Below are 27,920 nucleotides of genomic sequence, written 5' to 3' on the forward strand. Positions count from 1 at the left end.
ATGATAGTGAAAAGGTAGGAATTTGATCAAACAGGAGACTTGCAATGATAAAAGAAGCTGGCTAGGGAATGAAGGATCTATAATTTGAAAATGCAAAATATGTACTTACACTGGTAAATACAATTAAATAAATGTGCTGTTATGTGCTAGCATACCAGGAAAGCTCTGGATCATGACATTCACCACTATGGCCCCTTCAAACCAATGAAGTGCTTTTACTTAAACAATAAAATAATTAATAATGGAAAATATGCTTCACTTCAGGGATACAGCATTGCTCACATGTCATCATGAGCCAGGCATGAAGTCACCATGCCTGTAAATTCTAGTAGTTCCCCAGATGTTGAGGTAAGAGCATCACAAGTTAAAAGCCAGCCTCAGCAAGTTAGTGAGGCCCTAAGCAACTTTGTAAGATTCTATCTCAAAATAAAAAAATAATAATAATATAAAAAGAGCCAGGGAGGTGGCTCAGTGGATAAGCACCCCTGAGTTCAATTTCTGGTACTAAAATCAAACAAACAAAAAGCATTGAAAGAAAGGCCATCATACTAAGTTTCTGAAAATTCCGTTTTTATTTAGATATACACACACAATTTAGAAGGAAAAATCCGATGTTCCTGTGTAAAAGTAAATAATATTTAAAAGTGCAAAGCTGAGGCTCCATCTCCAAGTACTCAATCAGAACCTTTATGGAAGAGAGTCCAGAAAATCTAAAACCTAAACCAAAGTGTCTGCATAAAAGCTTATCGAGTTTGGGAAACATTTGATCTGACCAAATGTGGGATCCGAAAACCAGTAAATGTATTTCTCAAGTATCATTCTAAAATAATGAAGGTTGAAGGTCAAGGACAGTTCATGAAATAAGTACATTAATAAAAAAAACATTACTCATAATTTTACGGTCCTCTTGAAGTCTAAAGGAGTTCCCTTAGTTTATTAACATCATACACTATATTTGAAATTCAGACTACTAATACTTGTGCTATTTCAATGATTTTACTCTAGCTGTGATGGATTTGAGCTGAGTCACATACCCATCCTGCAGCTCCTGTACCTAATGATATTTGCTACTACATAGTTTACTCACAGTTCACCATGCTTTTATTCTTTAATTAAATAACCAGGCTGGACTAATAGCTAAAAAAATTCACATCTAGTAAAAACATTTTGTTCAGGTGAACTGACTTGACAGTCCAAAAGTAAATTCTCAATCTATTTCTGAATCAATTGACACTGCCAAACTTTTTAAGAGAAAATGTACTCAGAGTAATCTTTGATGTTGCTTGAAAATAAGATATTCAAGAGTCTGTGCTTTATGCAATTACTTTAATTGTGTAATGTTTGGAGGGACAGTTACATTTACAAAAATTGAGAATTTTGTACTCATTCATGCAATAGAATAAATAGTACTCAGTCTCACATGATTCAAATCCAGTTGAGGAAGAAATCCTAAAATTGTATCAATAATTAAACTGATGCCAGCAATGTGTTTTTATACTGAGATACTCACCACCTCTGGTAACTCTTATTTCCAACCATCTAATAACTACTGTATATAGAGCACTTCATATGGGGTTTTACTCTATCTTATTTCATAGTCTCACAACCAGATCCTAAGGAAGATATTAAACAAATCCCATTCTTATAACCAAGTTAACTCTCTTAAATCCATTTTACTATTAATCCAAAATGGCATCAAACCAGAAAATGGCACTGATTTCCCCCTTGCAAAGGTCTAGGTTGAGGTAACTTTCATGAGCAAAAAAATATGTTACAAATTATGAAAACAATTTTGAATTTCTAAGTTGAAAAGTGACTCTATTCCCTACATATAAACAAGAACAATGACACATCTAATAAGTGGAAATTTTTTTTAAAAGGGATGCTGATTTTAAATTCCATGTATATCATTTGCCTTATAACATGCTCAATTACCAAGATAAGCATCCATATCATGATTGCATATGGATGTCTATTAATTTAGACTTCCAGTATCTTCTAAGTCAGGGATCTGTCAGGAAGCTTTCTGTTACTGTGACAAAGTATCAGATAAACAACTTTAAGGAAGTAAGGATTGTTTTGGTTCACATTACAGAGGCTTTGGGCTATGGTTGCTTGGCCCTGTTACCTTTGGGTCTATTGTGAGGCAGTACATCATGGCAGGCATCTCTCCCAGGAAAAGATGTGGGAGTTGAGATGATGAGGTGGTGGGGGGAGGGCATAGTGAGGGTATAAAGTTGAACAAAAAAAAGCAAGCATCCCAGGTAGCAGCATTCCCATTTAACAGATAACCAAGTTCCAGTGAAATGATTTGCCAAATAGTATGATTTAAATCTGACAACAGTATTTGCAGCAGCAAAAATAATTATTGAGCAATTGGTAAGTGCCAAGCACTATGCTAAGTGCTTTTATCAGTCAGTTCATTAAGTTGCTAAAATAATTCTGAGGCATATTAAGGCCCATTTATAGATAAGGAAATGCTGGCTTGAAGAAATTAAATGACCTATCCAAGAAGATATTTTTGACAGTCATGAGACTATCACCTATAATAATATATGCCTCTTGAATTTCAGAATACAATAAGTAAATATAAATAATCATGTAAATAATTTGAATTGGACATATGAACCAAGAAAAATATTTGACAGAAAAAGATTTCTAAAGGTAGGATTGCATTCTATGGTTTAAGGGAAAAATTGCCAACTGAATACAAAAAACTCAAATATCTATTTTTTTAGAAATTATTTTTCCCCTCAATTCAGTCCTGATCCTATGACCACACTAGTAATTTACTGATCATTCTGGAACTTAAAAAATATCTTTCAATAATACACTTATATCAAATGCATAATTCATAAAGTCCAATTGTACTAAATATCTCTATGCAAAAAGTATGCCAAAATAGTTTTTTAAAATAAATTTTAATTCAAAATGTAGATATTAACTTTAGTCATTTAAGTGCACTTGTCTAATAATATTACATGATATAGATAAATCTTTCCATAACAAACCACTAGGAAGTGATGATGCAGCTCAATTCAGAAAAGAATTGAACTCACTTATCCTTGGCCCATTTCCCTGGTCTTAATACCTAGCCCTGATAATTTGCTTAGTAGTATAACCAGTAAGGATACATGCTTATTTTAAAACTAGTAATCTTATGTTGGGGTGGCAACAAAAGGTGGGTGAGAGATAAAGAGAAGAGAAAAATAATTTAGATTATTGAAGACAGAACTCTGTGTCTAGTGGCTTACTTAGTTTCTCATTAAATATGACTCACCTCATATTATACAAACAACCTTTTACCTCAATTCTTTTGTTAAATGGAGATATCATTTAACTGATTTCCATCTCAGAAGGAATGTCCTCAAAAGAATAATACATAAATGAAAATGCAGTAAAAAGAAAAAAAAAAGACAACAAAAGATCTGGAACTGGGGTTTTGGTTCTAAATACCTTGATGAATTGCAATATGATTTGAGCCAAAAAATATATTTCTGGGCTTCAATTTTTATAAGAAAAGTCTTGAGGGTATATGAAATGATTTCATAGGTTCCTTAAAACACCAAAATTTCTACTAAGTCTTAATGGAATGTAGTTCCAAAAAACACAAAAGTTTAATACATAATGTTGGAAACCAATTCTAATAAAATTCTTAAGATTTAGTTGGTGACAATAGAAGAGACCAACATTATTAATTGTTCTGAGTATATTTACACACTGAGATATTTTAATATTTAAAAGTATATTAGGTCCCCATGGCCTTAGGTAACAATGATTATCTCCAAACACATATTTATGAATATCCTAACAATATGTTAATCTGAAAATATTCTGTAATACATTCTCAACATCTCCCCAAAATGTATTTCAATATCCTCTAGTTTCAATGGTCAACCAGAGTTGGGATAAAATGTGTTTCTAACATCAATGTTGATTGGCTTTTTAGAATAAATTATTTGTGCTCTTTATATTTTTCATGGGTCATCATTACATTATACACAAAAGTTCACAAATTTATGAGGATAACAAAACATTTTCTCAGGAATACCTATTAATTTCATGATATTTTAAGCATTTACAGTTCCATTTACTAGCAAACATGGGTCATTTATCAAATGAACTATAACACTGATATTTATTTTTAAAAACCATTAAAATTTTGAGATTTTAAAAAGTATAAAGTTACCAGTAACTAGAATGATAAAGAGTGGAGATTAAAATTTCCAATAATCTACCAAATATTAAAATATTCTGTGACATTGTCAGATGTACTTTTTATTGTTTGTAAACCTGATGTCATTTTTAATGCCTTTATTTTCTTCATTTATTTACTTTTTATGTGCTGCTAAGGAATCAAACATGATGTCATTTTTAATATCTTTATTTCATTCATTTATTTACTTTTTATGTGGTGCTAAGGAATCAAACCCAGTGCCTTGCTCGTGTTAGGCAAGCACTCTACCACTGAGCCACAACCACAACCCTGTCAGATGTACTTTTAATTTGGAACTAAGAAATTAATCTTGTCATTGCCTAGGAAAAAATAAGGGGAAAAACACTGATCTCCCCCCAACTGCTATACTGCTCTTGCAAATCCAAAATGATAAGGAGAATGGAACTGAGTCAAATGAATATATCCAAATCAGAGAATATAAGGATTTTAAATATTTCTTTTAAAAGTATCATTAAGTGAGAAAAATAATTGGCATTTTCCTTTGAAAACAAAATGTCATTCAGAAAAAAATATATTGTATAACTACTGTTATTATATCAAGGTTCTTAAAGTAAAATTATTTGAGTGGCAGAATCTAAAACATCAAAGTTAAATTTTCAGATTCAGTTCAAAAAGTAATCAACAGTAAGACATACTAAAGAACTAATAACCAATATAATAATAGTGCCTGACTATATTCTCTAGTATCATTCTTAATATTTTCTAATACAAGGCTTCATAATCACAAATTGATACAATCAAAATATTATAGTAGGGCTAAGTTTGTTACTCAGTGGTACTCACCTAAAACACATGAGGCACTAAGTTCGATCCTCAACATCATATAAAAATGAAATAAAGATACTGTGTCCACCTACAGCTAAGAAAAAATATTTTTAAAAAATAATTTAATGCTAAAATGTGACTTTTTAAGTTAAATTTTTTAAATCTATAGCTAGGATGTAGATCAGTGCTAACATGCTTTCCTAGCAAGCATGGATAGAGGGGGGGATCTAGCACACCCTCTGTAAATAAAATGGTTTTAGCTCTCAGGAAACTACACTGACAGATAAGCATGTATTTTATTCTTTTTAAAAAATATTTTTCAGTTGTATTTGGACACAATAGCTTTATTTATTTATTTTGTGTGTGTGGTACTGAGGATCAAACCTAGCACCTTTCATGTACTAGGAAAGTGCTCTACTGCTAGCCACAACTCTAGCTCCAATACTTTATTTGTTATAGCAAAATAATTTTAATTTAAGAAAACAGGACCATCAGTTCTTAAGATTTCTAGTTTGAAAATGGTAGAGGAAAGATGGCCTCCTCTAACTCTTGGAAAGTCTCAAAACAACCAGGAGAGAAAAATGAGAAACAGAAATATGAATACTATCTTCAAATAAACAGGAAACCACCATAGCCACATTATATAAGAAGAGTTGCCAAATGCAGTGAAGAAACTAATGAGAAATGGTGGAACATCTCAAGCAAGCATGAAAGATATAAGCTTCAAATCTAAAAACTATTATCCGTTCACTAAATTAGATAGCACAGCCAATCAAACCCTGGCTTGCATCACCTGAAACATTCACCCAATCCTTGGGCACCACTCAAAACAGAAGAATGAGAAGAAGTCATAGTTTGAAAGGACACACCTTTTCCTAAGAACAATAGGTAAAAACTAATCAAGATAAATGCTATTAAATTCGCTATACTTGACAGATTTAAAAAGAGAATCCTTTGAGAATCTAGGCAAAAGCACTGCTATGTAAAAAGTAGAAGGAGGGAGTTATCAATGTTTTAAAAACTGTGGAAATATACTCTGTATGTATATGTCAAAATACAGTCTACTGTCATGTACCACTAAAAAGAATAAAAATATTTAAAAATGAAAAAAAAAATCAGTGAAGGAATACCTATAGAGTCCTCTGGAAAAAAACTATGCCTCAAAATACAAATGATAGAACCACTGACAATGTTGTATAACCAACAAAAATTGAGGAAACAAATGGACTGAGTTATAAAACTGTTACAACTGTACTGCTTTACACCATTAAGTAAACCTCCATTGTCATACATTCATTTATCTCAAACCATTAGCTCTAAAATATGAAAAACTAAGCATTATTCCATAATGTAAATGCTAGAAATATACCCACTGTAAGAAAAAGCCTCAAGTCAAAAAACAAAACATAATCACACTCCAGTCACTTCTCATTGCTGTACAAGTTTCTCAATGGGCTGCTAAAATCCCAAGCAATAGAGCAGAGAAGGTGTTAAAAATAATACTTGCCTATTAATCTCCCAAAAGGTTTGTAACACATACTCTCTTTGGCTACATGACAGACTGAACTCTACAATCTTTCATCAGGGATTTGATGCACAAGTCAAACAGTGGACAATTGTATACAAAGCACCACTGTTAGAATAGCTTTTATCACCAGGCATGGTGGTGCATGCCTATAATTCCAGCAGTTCAGAAGGCTGAGGCAGGAGAATTGAGAGTTCTAAGCCAGTGTCAGCAACAGTGAGAAACTAAGCAACTAAGTGAGACCATGTCTCTAAAGCAAATACAAAATAGACCTTGGGATGTGGCTCAGTGTTTGAGTGTCCCTGGGTTTATTTCCCAATAGCCTTCCCCCCAAAAGAGAGAGAACAGATTTTGTCAATAATTTAATAATAACCAAGATTCAAGAAACTATGAATATGGGGGGGGGGGAAAGCCCTTGTACACTGTTGGTGAGAATGTAAGTTTAAAAAAGTCATTTTTGAAAATAGTGTAAACTCTGAACCATTTAAAACACAACTAACATATAAAATGGTTAAATTGATTCTGGGTGTAATTTCAAGGTATTAGAATGAGGAAGATAAAGAAACAACCGCATGCCAATTTTTATATAGCAGAATTGTCAGTAGTAAAACAAAAAAAGAAGAAGAAGAAGAAATAAAGTTTCTTCAAATGAAGGGTGTACCAGGAGATTCCTTGTAACTGCAGGGCATCTAACTACTCCCCTGTTAACCCTTACACCATATTTCAGACCACTTTCTCTTGCCAACAGAGGACACTGAGACTCAAATTAGCTAGACACTCCAAAGTATATAGACATGAGAGCTGCGGATAGCTCAGAAATCCCTGAACCAAGAGAAAGTATGAAAGTGACATGAGGACACATCATCCTGTCAAGTCTATAATGGGGAATCCCCACTCAAAGACTTTCCCATAAGGTATCTGTATCTATGGAAAACAAAGAGGGGGCAGAAATGAGCATTGTTTTACAAAAAGAGCCAAGTGATCTTCTCTTTTTTCCCTCTCATATAAAATACAACAGAGAAAATAATCCCATAAACAGTGCCATCTAGTGTTGGAGAAAAATAGTTACACAATACTGTGTCTGTCTGAAATATAATAGGAGAAACTGTTTATTATACTGTGGAGTAATAAAGTTAGCATTAGGAATGTGAACAAGAAGATGAAAATATAGGATATATTCTGAGATACAAATATAAAGCTAAAGATCAGTTCCAGCATTCTTAATTTGAGGTTCTGCTTCTCAGAAATTTCAGGAAGAAAAAACAACTCAATCACCTATATATCAGCAAAACCTTATGCAAAGAAACAAAATCACACCTGGATTTGGGATTCTCTCCTAATAATCACAGCAATCATTAGCATAAAATCTGGGGAAATGCCAGGTTGCCAGAACAAAGCTATGCATATGGGATTCGGGCCATGATTGAAGATACCATGAATGGAGAGAACAGAATTTCCAAAATTTCAGATGCTTGTATATTTCCCACTTGATTTCCTAGAGGAAACTTAGAAATGAACTGCTCCATAGGAGGATTTATTTTGTCAGACCCTGGAGACTAACTGTAATGGGTCCACAATTTAGTTTTTTTTTCATATGTAAGATCATTTTATTTAAATGACCTATAGAAACAGTCCAAACATTTCATTAAATTCCTTTTGTCCTCCCTCCCCCTCCCTTCCCCCCTCTCATGATCCTGGGGTTGAATCCTGGGCCTTATGCTTAGAAGGCAAGCACTGTACAAGCTGAGCTATACCTCCAGGCCCATTTGAGGGAAGGAAACAAGGAATTGAAATCAGGGGCACTCCACTATGCCTGACTTTTGTTTTTCATTTTTAATGTGAATAGTAGAAACTTTAAAATTATACTTTTTGAGTCACTTTTTTTGAGGGGAGGAATATGGGAACATCGCTACTCAGGGAATTGCTACTGAGTTTAAATATCAAGCTGTTTTTTATAAGACCAGAGAACAAAAAAGTTAAATAATTTTAATGTAACTGTGATATAATTTCCAAAAATAAAATATATACATATTTATTCACAAATTACTTTAACCATATATACAGTGATAAGTGTCAATGCACTTCTCTCTGGGCTGAACTCTAGCAGCAGCTGGTCAATTTCCTTGAAGCCTCCGTCCTGCTGCCCTCATTTTCTTTTTTAAAACATTTTGTTTTTTTTTATTTGTTGATAGAACTTTATATATTTTATATATATATATATATATATTTTTTTTTTTTTTTTTAAAANAGTACATAGATCTCAGATCTTAGACTAGAGATAATAGATAGAAGATTTTGCTGAAACAAATAAAAAATCCATCTTCATCTTTCTCTTTCTGACATATAGGACATATATCAGCATGTGGGAAAATAACCTGCTACATTAAGACTGCAAGAGAAGATCCTCAAGTTTATATATATTTAACCACTGATCCACATGTTCAGATTTATTTATTTATTTATTTATTTATTTATTTATTTATTTATATTTTGACCCACAGTCTATAAAAATTGCTTACAGCCTCAATAATTTGCTAAGTATAGCTTTGAATTTGCAATCTACCTGCCTCATCTCCCCATGCTTCTGGTATGACAGGCAAGAACCACCACACCTGGCTCATATCTATGTGTTAATAAAGAACAAACCTTGTCAGTTGTTTGAGAAGAGGTCACAGGGTATTAACTAATAGACATAATAAACCCAGAGAAATAAGAACCTGGTCATAAAGAAGACCCCTGACACCATCTATGTGAGTATCACACAAATTTACCAACAACAAAGAACTATTTTAGAATCACGTTAATACATAGCTGTCATCCTAGAAACTTGGGAAATTGAGTTTGGAGGATTGCAAATGAAAGACCAGCTGGGAAAATTCATTTTACTTTCAAATCTTGTCTCTTATGTAACTCTAGTTTACTACTCATATTTTTAATGCATTGTCTTCTGAGGAACTGTCTGCAGGAAATATAATCCTATTGCAATTTGCCTGGCCTCCTAGGACTTCTTTTGAAATATCTGTGGAAGAATCTGACACTCTAAATCCAGTATCTTGCAATCCTGCAGAACAAGTACCATGTGTTTAACACCAAGATATGCTGCCCTCTCAAGCAGTAGATAAGTCTCTAGGTATCATGGCTATAGTGGTCTCTGAGTGCTTAGGTGACTGAGCATTGTGAAACAACTCCCAAGGCTTCCCAACACAAAAAGGATGACCTAGGGTTCCTTCTCAAAAGAATTTTTACTTTTAATCGCTACAGAGGGATTTAATCCCTGGGAAGGGTGTGGTCAATCTACTGAGATGCCCTCAAGCCATCTTTCTTATTATTTCTGGGTAAGGTACTTAACAGTGTCTCTTTGGTAGCTATAAGGTTTTTAATGACCATCCATATTTTTTTGAGAGAGAGAGAGAGAATTTTTTAAATATTAATTTTTAGTTTTCTGCGGACAAAACATTTTATTTTTATGTGTTGTTGAGGATCAAACCCAGCACCGCACCCATGCCAGGCGAGCATGCTATCACTTGAGCCACATCCACAGCCCCATGATTACCCATATTTTTAGCCCCAGTTTCACTGTTTTCTGGCCAAACTCCAAGTTTTTAAAATCTTCCTGTTCTCCTTTCTGTTCATGATTATCACAATAATCTTAGCTAAAAGCTGATAGCAATACCCATGTCAACACCTGAATAAAATGTTGCCTTGAAATTTCTTCCACCAAATTAACAAATTCATCTCTTTAAATTCAGCCTCACAAAAATTGTCAGGAAATGGGCAAAATATTAAAAACTTCTTGGCCAGAATATAAAATGAATGACATTTAGTCCAATTTCCAAGAGTCTCCCTTCTCCTCTGAAACATCATAAAGGCCTTTTTTTACCATACTATTATTATTCTGGTCTTCTGAGCTCTGACTAGAATTGCCCATTAAGGTCCACATAAAACAATAACACCTTTTTTTTCAGTTTGCATCTCTAAACTTTTTTAAAATTCCTTGAACAAATCCCCCAAATCTCCTAAATCTTCTGAATTACATGGTCACATTGGTCACAAAAATGACCCCACTTCTGGTACCAATTTCATTTTCAGTCATCTTTTGCACCATTGTGACCAAAGTACCTGCCATGAACAATTTTAAAGGAAAACTACTATTTTCTGACTTAGAGGTCTTAGTTCAAAAATCACCCACTTAATTACTCAGGTGAAATAGAAAACATGTCAGAAGAGTGTGATGGATGAAAGCAGCTCAGGAGAAGGAAACAGAAAGGAAAAAGAATTGAGAGGCAGGCAAACTTGGGATCCCCTAATAATGGGGAAAAATGTATATTTGGAAGGCATGCCTTTAAAGAACCACTTCTTCCAGCCTCATTCTACCTGCCTATAGTTACCACTCAGTTAATCCTTATCAGGGGTTTACTGCATTGATTAAATTAAATTTCTCATAACTCAGTAATTTCACACATGAGCTTTTGGACGTCATTGCCTACCTAAATCACAAAAGTATTTCTAAGGGAAGAGTTTACTTCTGTGAGTACCTACATAAAAACAACATGAAACAAACAAAATAGAGACATATCAAATAAACAATCTAAGGCTCTACGAAAGCAAGAACCAATAAAAAAGAAAGAAAACAGCAGAAGAAAGGAAATAATATCAGGTCTGAAATGAATGAAGAGAATAAAAAAGCAATATAAATAATTAATGCGAAAAAGAGTTGATTGTTTGAAAAGATAAATAAGACTAATAAACACTTAGCCAAATTAACCAAAACGGAGGCAAGATAAACACAATGTTTTTAAAATTGGAGATGAAAAACCAAGTAACAGCACATATCACTGAAATACAGAGGATCATTAGGGACTATTTTGAAAATATGTTTCAATAATTTGTAAAATCTTTAAAAAAGGATATATTTCTATAAACGTACAACCTACCAAAATCAAATCAAGAGCACATAGAAAATATAAACCAGATAAAAAGAAATGAAATTGAATTGGTAATAAAAGGCCTCCCAACAAAAAATCACCAGAGTGTCAGCTGAATTCTACCAGAATTTTAAGGAGATATTACTGATAGTTCTCAAATCACTCAATGAAATGGAAAAAGTGTGTGGAGCATAGACATTTCCAAATTCATCCTAGGAAGCTACTATAACCCAAATATCTAGGGACATATCAGGAAGATCAGGGTACTTAGACCAATACATTTTATGAGCATAGATAAAAAATATTTTTAAATAGGTTTTTAGTTGTAGATGGACACAATATCCTTATTTGATTTACTTATTTTTTAATGTGGTTCTGATGATCAAACCCAGTGCCTCACATGTGCTAAGCAAGCACTCTACCACTGAGCCACAACCCTAACTCCCACAAATTCATATTAAAATTTTAGCAAATCATTTAAAGAATAAATTAAGAAGATTGTACATCATGATCAAGTTGGTTTCGTACCATGAATGAAAGTATGGTTCAATATATTCAAATCAAAAATTGTAATTCACCACATAAACATTATTAAGATTTAAAAATCAAATGATTATCTCAATATGAACAGAAAGAGCTTTTGACAAAATCTAACACCCATTCATGATAAAACACTGAAGAATCTAGGTATATAAGGAACTCACTTCAACATTATATTTGTATACAAAAAATTAATAAAAACCATATCCTACTGGATAGGAAAGAACTGATAGTATTTTTCAATATCAGAAATAAAACAAGGATGTCTACTCTCATCATTTCTATTCAATGTAGTATTTGAAATTTTAGACAGAACAATTAGCCAAGAAAAAGAAATATGAGATATACAATTAGTAAAGTAACAAGTCAAATTATCACTTTTTGCAGATGATATGATTCTTTACCTAGAAATTTAAAAATTTCCAGCAGAAGAACTCAATGATCCATAAAAATAATTCAGCAAAGTAGCAAGATACAAAGTCTAAACACACCAATAATCAATCCACTGGGAAAAAAAATCAAGAAACCATTCCATTTACAATGGAATTTTAAAAATACCTGGAAATAAATCTAACCAAGAAGGTGAAATAAAATATGTCTTCAATAAAAATTATAGACTATTGAAGCAAGAATTTGAAAAAAGGATAATAAAAGATGGAAATACCTCCCATATTCATGGATATGCCCAATTGATATTGCTAAATCATTTATGTATCAAAAGTGATTTACAAATCCAATGCAATCCCTATTAAAATAATATTGGTATTTTCCCCAGAACCTAGAGGAATAGTTCTAAAATTTGTATGGTATGGAAAAAATAAATAACCAGAGTAGCCAAGAAAATACTGGCAGAAAAAAAAACAATGCTGTAGCCAACATGTTAACTGATTTCAATTTAAAATGAAGGATTATAAAATAGCATGGTACCAATATTAAAAACAGACTTGTAGATCAATGGAAAAGAAGACTCAGAGACAAACCTACAGATACAGTCATCTGATCTTTGACAAAAGTGCCAAAACATACATTGAAGAAATGACAGTCTTTCTAACAAATGCTACTAGGAAAATTGGACATATGAAAGAATTATCTTAGATCAATCTTTATAACCCTGTACAAAAGTCAAAGTTAATCAACTCAAAGTCAATCAAATACCTACTAATGAGACCAGAAATTATGCAATCCATAGAAGAAAATACAGAAGTAAACTTCCAACATATATGCCAGAATGCCTATCAAGAATTTAAATAATAATAAATGCTGGTGAGAATCCTAGGGGACTGAAAATAATATAATATTGGTAACATTTTTAAATAAGTGCAATGTCTATGAAAGTCAATATGTAAGTTCTTTAAAAGACTAGGCATGGAGCCAGTGTATGATTAAGCTATACCACTCCTTATATGAAAGAATTCAAGTCCGCATACATTAGCAACACAAGCATACCTAATTCACAACTGCCAAGTTATGGAAACAACCTAGATATTGGCCAACAGACCAAACAGAAAATGTGGTATACAATGTAATTTTATTCTGCCCTAAAAAAAAAATATATATATATATATATATATATAATTCCCAGGAAAACAGATGGAGATGGAAAACATCATGTTAAGCAAAACAAGCCAGTCTCAGAAAGCCAAGGATCCTATGTTTTCTCTTATATGTGGAAACTAGACAGAAGAAGAGAAAAATGGGGATCTCATTAAAATTTAATGTGAACTATAGGGTAGAGGAAAGCAATAACTGATAGGGAGCAAGGAAGGGAAAAGAGAGGAACTTGGGCGTAAAATTGACCAACTTATACTATTGCATGTATAAATATGTTGAGGGCCACAAAGTCAAGATGGCACCTGGCAGTTTTCCAGGAGGAGTGGTCTGTGAAGTAACACCATCGAGCCATTAAGATTATGAAGATTCCTTAATGACTGACTGCTATATCTAGATTATGTTAATTAAGTTAAGCTGTGTGTAATTAGTTGGGTATATGTACCTCTGCTGTCCAGCAGAGAAGCAGCTCTTGCTACCTTGAGTGTCCACTCAGTTCCCTCCGAGTTTCCCTGAAATAAAGTAGTACCCGCTTCAACCTTCAGCTTGCTTGTCACCTTCCCGGTTATTGTGCTCAGCTGAACTGTGGCATAAATATGTCAAACAATAGATCCAACTATTATTTACAATTTTAATGTGGTATTAAAATAACTTTAAAAGGCACATAGTATAAATTATGTGATTAGATTATCTCAGACTTGTCATAATATATATATATATATGATATTTGGTTTATTGCTGTTTACAATGAAGTGTATTTCTGAAAACTGAAAGGCAAAATAGGATTCTGAGATACATTGTTATAAAAGTGCATGTTATAGGAAAAGCAAGGCTAATATAAGTATTTTACCACAGCCATAAAATAATGAATAAATGTACATACTGCTTTTCTAAAAATAAAAACAGAGATGATGCTTTTTGTATATAACATGCAAGTCATTGTTAAGGTAGAAGAAGTACTTTATTCAATTTTCCATAACAGATAGTGTATGCATTAGGAATAGATAGCGTATGAATTTTAATATTTGAACATCATTCTGACATTTTTTGGCAAGTACAAAACTTCTCTTGAATTCTAAATCGGGGGAAATTTGTAAGGGGTGTTCTTTTATTAAAAACTATGTCACATTCTTTACATTTGTAGAGTTTAATCACTACTGTAATATTCTTGGCATTTTTTAAATGTTGGGCTTTGATTAAAACTTTGCCACTTTTTTGGCAATTTAAACTATTCTTCCAAGTATGAATTTTCTAGTAATTATTAAGTCATGATATCACAATAAATGATATTTTACATTCTTTAGATTTGTAAAGATTCTCTCAAGTATGAATTCTCTCATGCTTGATAACCCTTGAATTGTACCTAAAAACCTTTACCACATTCTTTACAGTTGTATAACCTTTCCAGTATGAATTACCTGGTGTTGAGTAAGGCCTACTCTTCAAATAAAAGCCTTGAAATTTTCTTTATATTTGTATGGGTTCTTTCCAGTATTAATTCTCTGGTGTCTGCTAAGGTGTGAACTTTGGTTAAAAGCTTTGTCACAGTCTTTACTTTTGTATTATTTTTCTCCAGTATGAATTCTCTGTTGTATACTAAGGTATGATATTTCATTAAAAGCTTTGTCACATTCTTTACAATTGTATGGTTTATCTCCATTTTGAATTCTATTGTGCAGAAAAAGACTTTGCCTAACACTAAAAGCTTTACTACATTCTTTATATTTGTATGGTTTCTCTCCAGTGTGAGTTCTCTGGTGCACAATAACCATGTGCCTAACATTAAAAGCTATGCCACATTCTTTATATTTGTATGGTTTCTCTCCAGTATGTTTTCTCTGGTGTTGAATAAAATGTGATATTTGATTAAAACCTTTGCCATATTTTTTACAATTGTATGGGTTCTCTCCAGTATGAATTCTCTGATGTTTACTAAGGCATGATCTGTGATTAAAAGCTTTGCCAAATTCTTTACATTTGTATCACTACTCTTCAGTATGAACACGCTGATGTCGACAAAGATATTGTCTCTGAGTAAAAATTTTTCCAAAATATTTATATTTATATGGCTTTTCTCCAGGATGAATTCTCTGGTGAATTATATAGTTTGAGATTTGATTAAAATGTTTGCCAGATTCTTTACATTTGTATGGATTTTCTTCAGTGTTAGTTCTCTGTTGCACAACAAGGCTGTTCTGAACAGTGAATACTTTGCCACATTCTTTGCATTAGTATGATTTCTCTCCAGTGTGAATTCTCTGGTACCCAATAGGGGTTGGCATAACATTAAAAGCTTTGCCACATTCTTTACATTTCTCTGGGTCTTTCCACTATGAATTCTTTGGTGTTACATAAGGTGTGAACTTTGATTAAAAGATTTGCCACAGTTTTTAAATTTGTATGGTTTCTCTCCAGTGTGAGTTCTCTGAGGCAAAATAAGGGTTTGCCTAACATTAAAAACTTTGCCACATTTTTTTACATTTGTATGGTTTCTCTCACTTAATGTCTATTACAAACTTCTAGAGAACACCAGTTTGTTAAATGTGTACTTCATTTTGGTTATAACTTGCATATTTTTTACTAACTAATGTATACTTAGCATAGGAGGAGGAAATCCTGGTGAGTATGGCAAGATACTTACTCCCAAGTAGTATAATCCAATCTTAAGACAGGCTTGTAAACACATACACATGTAAACACATGTAGTACTCCCTAAGGCTTCATGGTATTGAGAATTTGGCAGGGACTTTGGAAACCTAACTTAGTCTAATCAATTGTGACACACCTACCTCTGAGGAGGTTACTTTCTTTGAATCTTAAAGCCTGTGTAATATGATATCTACTTTGTAGTGTTCTTGTGAAGAGTAAGAAAGAATATGTGTGTGAGTGTGTGTTTATGTATGTATGCATGAATACATACAAATATATATATATATATATATATCAGAGAGAGAGCATGAATACAACATGAACAGTACATATTCATAATTCTGGCACATGTATTATAGTTAACTGATTATAGTTCTATCTCTCATATGAACTAAAGTTACCTCAATGATGTGCAATATCTACTAATAACACTGTTTCTGGGACACCCAGCCCAATATCTTGCACATTCTACAGTATTCAGTAAGCATTTATCTAATGAATGAAGCCAGCAAGCACTCACAACAGGATGGTCAGGATAACTATCTGCCAGAGATAATGACATAGGAGCAAAGGAAGGTTATGTTAACTCACCCTATATTATATTAGTGGTTATAGGAGAGATTTCCTATACTGTATGGCCTATGTGGAGTCCATAACATTTATAAAATGTTTAAAATCTTTCTGATGTATTTCAGAGTGCAGTCTAATTTGGAACCAGTGCATTTACAATCACTCTTTCTACAATGTTTATGTAATTAGGAAATGGTAAATGCTTTAGCCTTAACAGCAATGGAAACAAATCTGTTCTGCAATAATGATGGAGAATAGTTAGTTGTGCATTGGTTCCAAACTTTCTTAAGTGGACTTAGTTAATTTCATTTTATCTTCTCATTCTCATTCATTCTCAGAAACTGAGTTGCTTTGAATTGTTCCTGGCACATATTAGATGCTCAATAAGAATTTGTTGAATGAAGGAATGAATGAGTGGAGTCTGGTTTATCTTTTACCAAGATCTCCATGCTCTCAGCATTCCCGTGTACCAATGTCTGTGAGTGTTTTATATATGTGTATATGTGCTATGCATTTTATATATGTGTGTATGTATACATGTATAATTGCATGCCTTGAGTGTGTATGCACATGTGTGTGTTTATATACACATACAAGTGTGCTTACCTAGGTATAGGTAAACATTTGCTGAAGTGTGTCACAGGCCACATACTCTGGAAGCACAGTCTGTGACTGTCTGTGTATAACCTGTTCATTGGGGATCTGCACTCATGAAAGGAAGAGAAAATAATTTGTATTTGGCAGTAGAAGAAGTGAAATTTCAACGTAACCTGACAGAGCCTGTATAAGCCAGTAGAGAGTTCTGGAACAAGTATCACTAGTATTATCTTATTCAGATGGAAATGGCTGGACCAAAGTGGCCAGGCCATCATCTTCCTGCCTCCCTCACTGCTGGATGTGGGCTGCCCAGAAAAAGCATGATGCTGGGGGAAAATCTCTCTACAACTGAGGCAGAGACTGATGGTGCTGACAACTAGAGGATGCCACCTGCACTCCTTAGTATTCTAGGCAGCAAATCTCCTTGAAAGAGAAATCCAAAAGCTGCCACTGCATGGCTACAATACCTGAGTAAAGGAAGCAGTTCTGTTGAATGCCCTCCCAAGCTACACTACCACGTGTCTGTGCCAGTCTGGAAACAATACACCTAAGCGGATTTTGTCTGGACCCAGATTAGTCTCCAGTGAATGCTGGAAAAGTAAATTCCTAGTTCTAGTATGAGTAGGTATAATAAATTCAAAATGGCAACAATTTTTCAAATCTATCTCTCATCACAAACTGGAGTATGGTGCTGGGGTTGTAGCTCAGTGGTAGAATGCTCACCTAGCATGTGCAAGGCCCATATAAAAATAAATAATGGTAATGTGTCCAATGACAACTAAAAACTAAATATTAAAGAAAAGAACTGGAGGACATATCCCTTTTAACTGAATGCATTGGCCTTTGAGTGATTTGGTCTCTGGGCTATATAAGAAGAAGCACTGTGCTAACTCTAGGTGTGACTTTAAGAGAACTTACTCTCTAGAAGCCTTGTGCTAACAAATATGTCCAACTGCACTCCTGGAGAGATCACACAGAGGAGATCCAAGAGTATGTGGAAATGGAGGAGGACCCATGTAACTCTCTTCTCCCTTTTTCTGTAGCCTTAGGGCTGGGCACATAACAGACAGGACCAATCAGAATCCTGATGGCACTGAAATGGACCTGGAAAGAAATACTTTCTGTTCTGATGGAAAAGTTGGAAAAATGTGTTCCAGGAGCAGCCTGTGAAGTGGATCTATCCTTTGCTTGGCTTTATAGATGAGAGAATGGGCAATAGAGAGAGGGTATCAGTGAAGAACCATTGGTCTGCTACTCTCATCCTCTGCTGCATAGAAACATTTCTTTTAATAGTGGAGCAGGTACACCCTTGCATCCTTAGTACTATTTTCATAAGACAGTCTTATGGTTGATAGTCCACAGGAAAAACACAGGATGGATGGCAAAGCTCTTCTTACCTCTCACACAAATGGTATGTACATTGAACTCCCTGGCTAGGAAGAACTCATGTATAGGAAGACAGAAACAATCAGTATCAACTAAAAATAGTGAGTTTTGGATGGAAACCAAGGCATCTGCTGGTGGGTAGTTATGCATTTTCCAACATTTTTATCAATTCCTGAGAATAGCTACTAATATAAAAAATCTAAACCATATTAAATCTGTTATGTTTTAAATCCCACATTCTATCCATATAAGCTATCAGTTCATTACTTATAGACTTGGTGCCTCAATGATAAACAATCCCACAACAAATTATAATCACACTTACATCAGTTATTAAGGAGAAATCAATAGGAACATACTTTAAAGAAGGAATTTGTGAACATTTCTGTCAAAGGTTGAGAAACTGCTAGATATTTATCTTCTGAGCTGGTCTTAAAAACTGTCTCCAAGCACTGAATTGCAGCTTGCAAGAAATTTTAATAGTGAAAAAAGTTATCAACTTAAAGAAAGAAATGATGACAGCAATGCACTCTGCAGTAATCAGTATTTATGATCACACAATATAAGGAAAGCTATTTGGTTCAGCTGCATACAGATTTCTGTTTATAGACCAACTATTGAGGGGAAGAAAACTTGATTTATTATGCCTCCCTAAAAGATAAATGTTATCTAGAATATAAATTTGAATATATGTAACACATTAAAGCTTGTTGAAAGTGACCAGGAAAAAGAGCAAGTCATCAACAACTAGATATCTAATTAACCATTTTTGTGTTAATGCCTTTAGCAAAAATATTATCAGTTTTTAATGTACAAGAAATAGAATTAGCAATCTGATTTAAAATTGTAAAGCAAATAGTTCCTGACACATTAACAGAATTAAATATTAATCCTGGTACATGTACATGAAGATAGGTCAGTTTTAAATATCCATTCATATATGCTAATTTACCAAGTGCCTACTCTGTGTAAGATGCTATTCTAAGGTGACAGGGAAACTTAACAGAAGTAAACTTAACAGAAAACAAATCACTGTCCACATGATGAATAGTTTATACTTAATAGAAGTAGGTAGATAAACACAATAAGTAAAACGTATAGCCTATTGAACGGTGGAAGGTGCTTCATTTATTTTTGGTGTAGGACAAGAGAATTCGTTGGAACACATTGAATGCTAAAACATTGTGAGAGATGATGTTAGGAAAGCAAAAGAATTTTGTTCATTCATGATAAGGAAGCTAATTTGGCAGAAAACAAATGAGAAACAGTAAGTGAACAATACATCAAAGAATTCCAAATTATATAGCTACTTTAAATAATGACTAAGTAACATGAGGAGTCATTGCAACATTTCAAGACTCTGAGTAAAGAAATGATCAAATCTGACATGTTTTTTGGATGGGGGATGTGTACCAGGGATTGAATTCAGGAACTGAACCACATACCTACCCCTTTTTATTTTTTATTTAAAAGGGTTTCTATACTAGCTTGCTTTGGACCTCACTAATTTGCTGAGGCTGGTTTCGGACTTGCAATACTCTTGCCTCAGTCTCCTGAGCCCCTGGGATTAGAGGCATGTTTTAGTCAATTTCTCACTACTGTAACTAAACAATCTGTCTAGAACAATTTTAGGGAATAAAAGGTTATTTAGTGGCTAACAGTTTCAGAGGTGTCAGTTCACAGATAGCAGGCTCCATTCCTTGGGATTCCAGTTAAGGCAGGACATCCCAGCAGAACAGTGTGGAAGAGTGAACCAGCTCACATGATGAGAAATCAGCAGAGAGAGAGAAATTCCACTCTCCAGATACAATATATAGACCCCACAGCCAAGTCCTCAACAAACCACTTCCTCAAACCAAATCCCACCTACCTCCAGCCACCACTCAGATAACCCCATCAAGGAATAATTCACTGATTAGGTTAAGGCTGTAACCCAATTCTGCAGCAACTACTGCCACTGAAGGCCCAAGCAGCCAAGCTACTTTGCTACAATATACATGCTGACTTTGACCTTGAAATAAATACTGCCAAGAGTACAAGCTATGTGAAAACCTTTCTAGATCAGTTCTTATTATTTAAAAAATGGTTACATGGTTTCCATTTTTCCCCTGATATTTTGCCATATCATGTCAACTTAAAGTCTCAGAATCAAATACCTCTTTGAGGACATCCAGTTTTTTATTAGTTTAAGAGATTAATTGATCAGTTCTTATATTAGATAGTGTACTTATTCTAGGGGTTTCTCATAGTTTACATTACTATTACATTACTATTCTCCTTCATTCTGTCTTGCATTTTATTTGAAATGTTTATAGTGATTCCTCACATGACATCTAAACAGTGTTAACCCATTGCATTTATTCACTACCACTACATATTTAGTAGTATATAGAGTATTTATAACTTGGCTATTTATGAATTTGCATGAAATAAGCTGACATATATGACATAAATAGAAACAACATATATTTTTAAATGTAAACATTTTATGTTCCAGGAACCATTTGTCAATATATGAAAGTAATATAAAATAATATACATCAAAACTGTTATATACATGCTATATTCACGTCCATTTTAAGTATTTTTTTTTTCATAAAGATTGTACAAATCATGGCTCTTACATCCATGACATTTAGTCTCTGGGACTCTCTTACTTACCTATCCTCTCAGTCTTAGTGTCCCCATTCCAAGAATGAAATGATTATATTTTTCTCTTTATTTTCTCTTTCATCATGATGAAAATGTTTGAATCATTCAGACACAATATATTATTATTTTTGTTATTATATCTCTAATTAACAAACCAAAGTATGATTTCTTTTATTCTCTCCTCACTAACCCCTTCAAACTTCATTCATCTTCATCCACATTCCAAAGTATTTCATCTTTGTTTTGAAATCCTTTTGTTTAACTTAATTAAGTTGGAGAATGATGTGTTAAAATCAGCCATATATAGGTTAAAATCCAAGAAATATGAATTATGTGTTCCACAAATGATATTTATTTTTATATAATTTATTAATTGGTGAGACATATATGAAATAATTACCTAGTAGATTACACCATACTGTGGTAGGATTGTAGAAAGAAATACAAGTCCTTGCTTCAATAGTCTTTCTACCTAGAAGACACAAGAGGGATGTGAGCAGGATATTGCCATATAGTTCATGTTATATAAGAGGTTGGTTCAGGAACTTAACATGTTTGTTGAGTTTTTTTTTTGTTGTTGTTTTTTTTGTTTTTTTTTAGTGGTGACTACATATGCTGAAATTTCTCCTTCACACATCTGAATAGCTTAATTCCTTTAACATTGTTTTCCCTCTAATTTTAAATTGGCTTATTTTCAAGTGAATTGTCCTGTTGCTGCCTGCATTTATATACTCTCTCACAAACTGTGTTAGTTAGCTTTCTGTCACTGTTACAAAATACCTGAGAAAAACAACTTAAGGAATGAAAGATTTATACATTGTTTCTGGATCGGTGTTGAATAAGAGCATCATGGTGAAAGGTGGAGGAAAGCTGCTTACCTCATGGCAGCCAGAAAGAAAGGAAGGGAGGGTGGGGGGGGAGAGAAAATGAGCACATAAGAGAACACATAAGAGGGAGGTGCTTGATACAAAATATATCATTCAAAAGCCTTCCCCAGTGAATTACTTCCTCCAATTAGGCCCCACTTCCTAAAGGTTGTACCACCTCCTTATAGGACCATAGGTTGGCAAACAAGTCTTTAGCACACGGCTTTTGCACAACATTTCATATCTAACTCTTAACAGGCCTAATCAAAACTATATTACTTTGTACCCTTTATGAGTGTCCTCCTTTTTATTCATGGCATTTTTCAGACTACTGCCTCCATCTCACAGTGTGGGGCAACCTCTAAATTCCCATATCCCTCGAAAACCCAAGCATACTTTTATCTTAATATGTGTAACAAATTGTGAAAAATGAATACAGAAGGACTAACTCATTTACCCAAAGAAAAAACAAATATTTAACAGTTGAAAATAGTAAATAAAGCCTGATGCCCAGAAGTTTCTCCATCTAAAATGTAGAATTGCTATATCCAAATGTTCTCCTTTGTAGGAATGGGCAATGTGAAACTAAACTCATGGCTGTCAGATATGTTGAGCAATTTACAGATAATACTGACCACAGGTCACATCTGGTTTCTTTCCCTTGGCTTTCTTAACAGCTTAATCTCACTGAAGAATAATTGTGCACATGAGTTTAGTTTCACTATTATTTTGCTCCCTGGATTACAACCTCAAGTTAGAGTTCTTTGAGGTAAACATCACCTTTGTTGGTGCTCTAAGGGAGTCATGGTCAGGTTTTGGTGGTGCTCAAGGAAAAAGGCAGAGTTGTTAATCACCCTAAGGAGTAAAATCTGCTGCTACTATAATAGAGCTTTCATTATTCTTTCCTTCTGATTTCTCATTTTTAGCACCTTGTTAACATATTGGCAATATGGAAGAACAGGCTTGCTCCAGAGAGCAGTAGACCACTAACTTTTCCAATTCCTTCACAGATGACTTAAGCCATAAATTAAAACCCTTGGGTGAGGCAGAAAGACAGTTTATTTTGAATTTGAAAAAAAAACAGAATGTAAAGAAAGATGTTTTGAATATGATGGAAAAAATCAATGCCTGGGATCTACACTACTACATGACTCAGACAGAAGAACTCAAATACTCCAGAGACCAAGAGTCTCTCAAGGAGTACTTCCGCATCTAGGTGATCAATGAAGCCTTGCTGAACATCTACCAGGAATTGTGGTGACTTTCCTTTGAGCAAGTGACAAATGCTCATGTTTGGAATAAAATTTTACACTTTACACTGTGAAGGGTAAAGCTAATGGAGAAGTGTTGTGACAGTTCTGCTTGGACCTCTATCCAAGTTTCTGGGGATCATATTGCTGGAAAGGACTTAAAGGATTGGATTCAGCTACTACACAGTTAAGACTTCTCCCTTCCACATTTCCCATGAGTGATTCTTAGTGGAGGTGTTAAAAATGCAGGCTCTGAATCCAGAATGTCCTGGTTTCATCATTTCTGGGCAAGTAGCTTATTTTTTTCTGTGCTTCAGTTTTCTTAACTATATTATAGATCTGATAAAATGGAAATTCTTGTAGCATCTGCTTTCTAGGGTTATTGTAAAAATCAAGTTGACTACTTACCTCGAAAGCATTTAGAAGACATCCCAGCATATAACAAGAGGTTTTACATATATTGGGGACTGCCATCATCTATTGTGTGAACCACATTTGTTGAATATAAAATTGACCCCAAAGATGTTTATTATATGGATAATCTGTTTGCCAGTGCTCTTAAATCTATGAACACTCCCTGCAGTATACCTAGGAGGTGGCACAAAAATAGTTGGGATAGCAAAATATTTGTAGTCAATTAAACTTGAGTTTGAATGGTTGAATGACATAAACTTATTGACACTGTTTGCTTCTAGTAGAGAACTGACAATCCCTTTACAGAGTTGATTGTGCATTAAAGACACATATGCAAATTACCCAGCCCAGCTGTTAATATCTGATTAGAATTTCTGTAACATGTGGCAAATGGACTCCATGATTTTTCATCTAAAACACAAAGGTTTTTGATCTCTTTCTCCCTAGTTGAATTTATAAAAAAAGCCAAACTGTCACAATTACTAATTCACTTTATTAAATAGACCAAAGGAAATTGTAGCATCTCTCTCATTCACTAACATGTAACTTTGTAGTCCACTGACTGAAAGGGGCTGGGTACATGAGCCATCCAGTTGTAAAGCACAGGTGTCCTTTTGCATCCAGATTATCCCACAGCTTTATGAATTAGGACTGAATAAAAAAGGTAGGAAGTGAAGTCCAGTTTAACTTAAAGGCTCCATTATGCTGCTGCTTAGAACAATAAAGTGTATGACAAAATAGCCACAATCACACTTAAGATTCTAGACTGCTGTTTAAATAGTAAATACTGCTGCAGAGTTTAAGAAAGGCACATTATTTTTGTTTTTGTTTTCCCAGAGCAAACTAAATCTAGCTCCAGATCCTCATCCCCAGAGTTTTCAGTAAGTGCCATATCACTGTTTACAAATCCACTTTTTAAATAAAATCTATACAAAGCTTGTAATTGAAGCAACAAGGTTGCCATATGCCATTTCTGTAGTCTGTATTGGAACATTTACAAGATGTCCTGAAAATCTTTGTGCTCCAGGACCTAGATGTCTCCAGTATGGTAGCCACATGTGGGTGTTGAATCCTCAATATGAGATATGAGGCTGGTACAACTGAAGAACTGAATTGAATTATACTATATATATATATTTGAATTATACTAATATATTATATATTATATATAAATGAATCATACTAATATATATATTATATAACTGAATTATACTAACATATATATATATATATATAATTGAATTATACTAATATATTAGTATAATTCAGTTTCAAGCACCACGTATTAAAAAAATAAATAAAATAAAAATGTTCATCTACAATTAATAAAAAATATTCTTAAAAAACTGACTTCACTTATTTTTTTAAAGTTTTAAAAATGTAGTTAGTAGAAAATTAAAATTATATACATTTATCTCATATTTCTATTTGACAGTACTATCTTAGAGTTTATGAGAAGAAAACTTTACCTAACTTATTTCTTTCTGACTTAGGTCCAGGCTGATGTTAGATGATAGCCTGTGGACAACTAATAAGTCGCAAGTAATTTCTATGCATAACTAGAATGCAAACCAAAAAGTTTCAATTGTATTGCTCTGTAGGATATTATATAGTTTTGCATCTAAATTTGTAGATATTATTCATGTTTTATTTTCCTAACAATTTAACTAAATTATCTGATGGTTTTACTAAGCAGAATTTTGTTATAAGTCAAAAGTTTGATTATTTATTCTCTTCCAGTTTTCTAGCTTATACTGGAAAGAATAATTAGTCCTACCCCAAGCATGGTGGCTCACACCTGTAATCCCAGTAATTTGGAAGACTGAGGCAGAAGAATCACAAATTCGAGGTCATTCTAAGCAATTTAGTGAGGTCCTATCTCAAAACAAAATATAAAAAGCGCTGGGGATGTGGCTCAGTACAAAAAAATTAGTCCTACTTATCAAATTATACAATTAATGTAAACTGAAGTGTTACTCTGTGAACTATTTATGTGTGTATCTGGAAATAAATTTCATTGAATTGTCTTGCCTTGCTTCCCTAAAATCAGTTTCAGGAACTGAAAGTACTGATGATGAGTAAAAACTGTTTTCTTTTTACATTATCTGCTCATGTGTTTATGTTAATAAAGGCAAAGGAACTGTAATATGTTTTAAAATTCCATCCCTAAAGAAAACTTTGCAAAAGGTCCTCATACCAGTGCTGACCCCAGAATTGCCTTACTATGGACAATGTGATATATTGTTTTCTCTAACACATTGTCTAAGGAAGAGTCTTGCATATTTTATTTGTGATATTTTATGAGCTAAAAAAAAATACCTGAAGCCATTTCACAGATGTGTTACTATTTCCAGGTATGAAGAATTCCACATTTGTAGCCTTCTGGAACATTTGCTTTGCTAACTCCCCCTCCCTTTTTTGTACAATACTGGGGATTGAACCTAGGGACCCTCAATAACTAAGTTATATCCCCAGTTCTTTTAATTTTTACTGTGAAACAAGGTCTTGCCAAGTTGTTGAGGCACTTGCAATTCTTCTGCCTCAGCCTCCTGATTTTGTATCTTGTATTAAATTCTAAATTCCATTTTAGCACACAACTATTTTGGCATAGTTGCCAATTAGAACATAAAGTAAGTTCAGGGTGTGTGTGTGTGTGCACGCATGCACACATGTATGCAGACTGGGATTAAACCCAGGGGCACTCGATAACAGAACAAACCTTTTATTTTTTAATGTGAGACAGGGACTTCTTAAGTCACAGAGGCTGAACTCAAACTTTTAGTCCTCCTGCCTCAGTCTCCTGAGTAACTGAATTTAATGTCATGTGCTTCCTGCCCAGCTAGGCATCTTTTGTAGGGGTGGGTACTGTTCTTTTCATGTTTTTAATTCACTTGTCTAGAGAAATATTTAAGTGAATATTTACTTCATGATACACTTCCAATTATTCCAGTAATTATCTGAAGCATGGACTAGACTCAATACCAAATACTCCCATTTATTTAGAGGAAATGCATAATTTCAAAAATATTTTGGAGATATATTTAACAACAAACATATCTCCTCAAAAGGGACTTGCATACATTAAGCTGCTTCCCTGGGCTCAGCTGGCAACCCGTGTCCCCCCGGAAGCATCTCACACTCGCCCAGTAGCACTCGCTTGGGGCTGGTATAGGCCTCCTGGGTATGCATATGCATGGGTACATGGCTGTTACTCTATTTTGGGCCTCGGATAAGTCCATGAAGTACAGGATTGATGGGCAAATGAGTTGGGCCACTGAATGCTCCTGTTCATGGCAATTGATTGAAATTCCTGAGAGTGAAGAAGAGTTATAGCTCCATATTCCAGAACATGCATCACCTTCACAATGATCTATACCTGGACATTACTAATTGCCATCACTTTGCCATTTTCTACAGCAGACCAAAAAAGTACATCAAATAGACATTTTTTTCCTCATAGGCAATAAACTTGAACATGAGGACTTCTATGCAGATTTCAAACTATTCAATTCAGAAATGGTTTACAGATAACTTTGCAACAAAAATAAGAAATTCAACTGCATTACAAGAATAAGGAGGAGAATTATTCATTTTACTAGCTCTGATCAGAGAAAAGCTACTGCTGCTTTCTTTGTCATATGGGATATGGTTCTATATTTGAGAGAAGTCCGAAAATGCACATAAAATTAATATGTGCATTAATATGTGTAATTAATATGTGTAATTAATCTATAGAAATACATCCTCTAATCCTTTCAGAGTTGCTGCCTATGGAAGTTTCAACTTTTATATTACTTTCTTGACTGTTCTCATATAATGAAGAAAGCAACACATTATGGCTTCTTAAATTTCAACATATTTGACATTGATAAATACAAACACTATGAAATAGCAAAAAATGGAGATTTAAAATGGAAAATATCAGACCACCTTCTGCAGAATTTATGCAAGATACACAACATTCTCCTGATAGTAAGACTCAGAATGTTACTATAG

General features: G+C 33.8%; 1 pseudogene; it reads left to right on the forward strand.

Moving 5' to 3' along the window:
- Window positions 1-312: 312 nt before the first annotated feature.
- Window positions 313-27,920, forward strand: LOC125615968 (annotated as a pseudogene).

Source organism: Marmota marmota, unplaced genomic scaffold (genome assembly GCF_001458135.2).
Source record: "Marmota marmota marmota unplaced genomic scaffold, marMar, whole genome shotgun sequence".
In the NCBI taxonomy this organism is placed as follows: domain Eukaryota; kingdom Metazoa; phylum Chordata; class Mammalia; order Rodentia; family Sciuridae; genus Marmota; species Marmota marmota.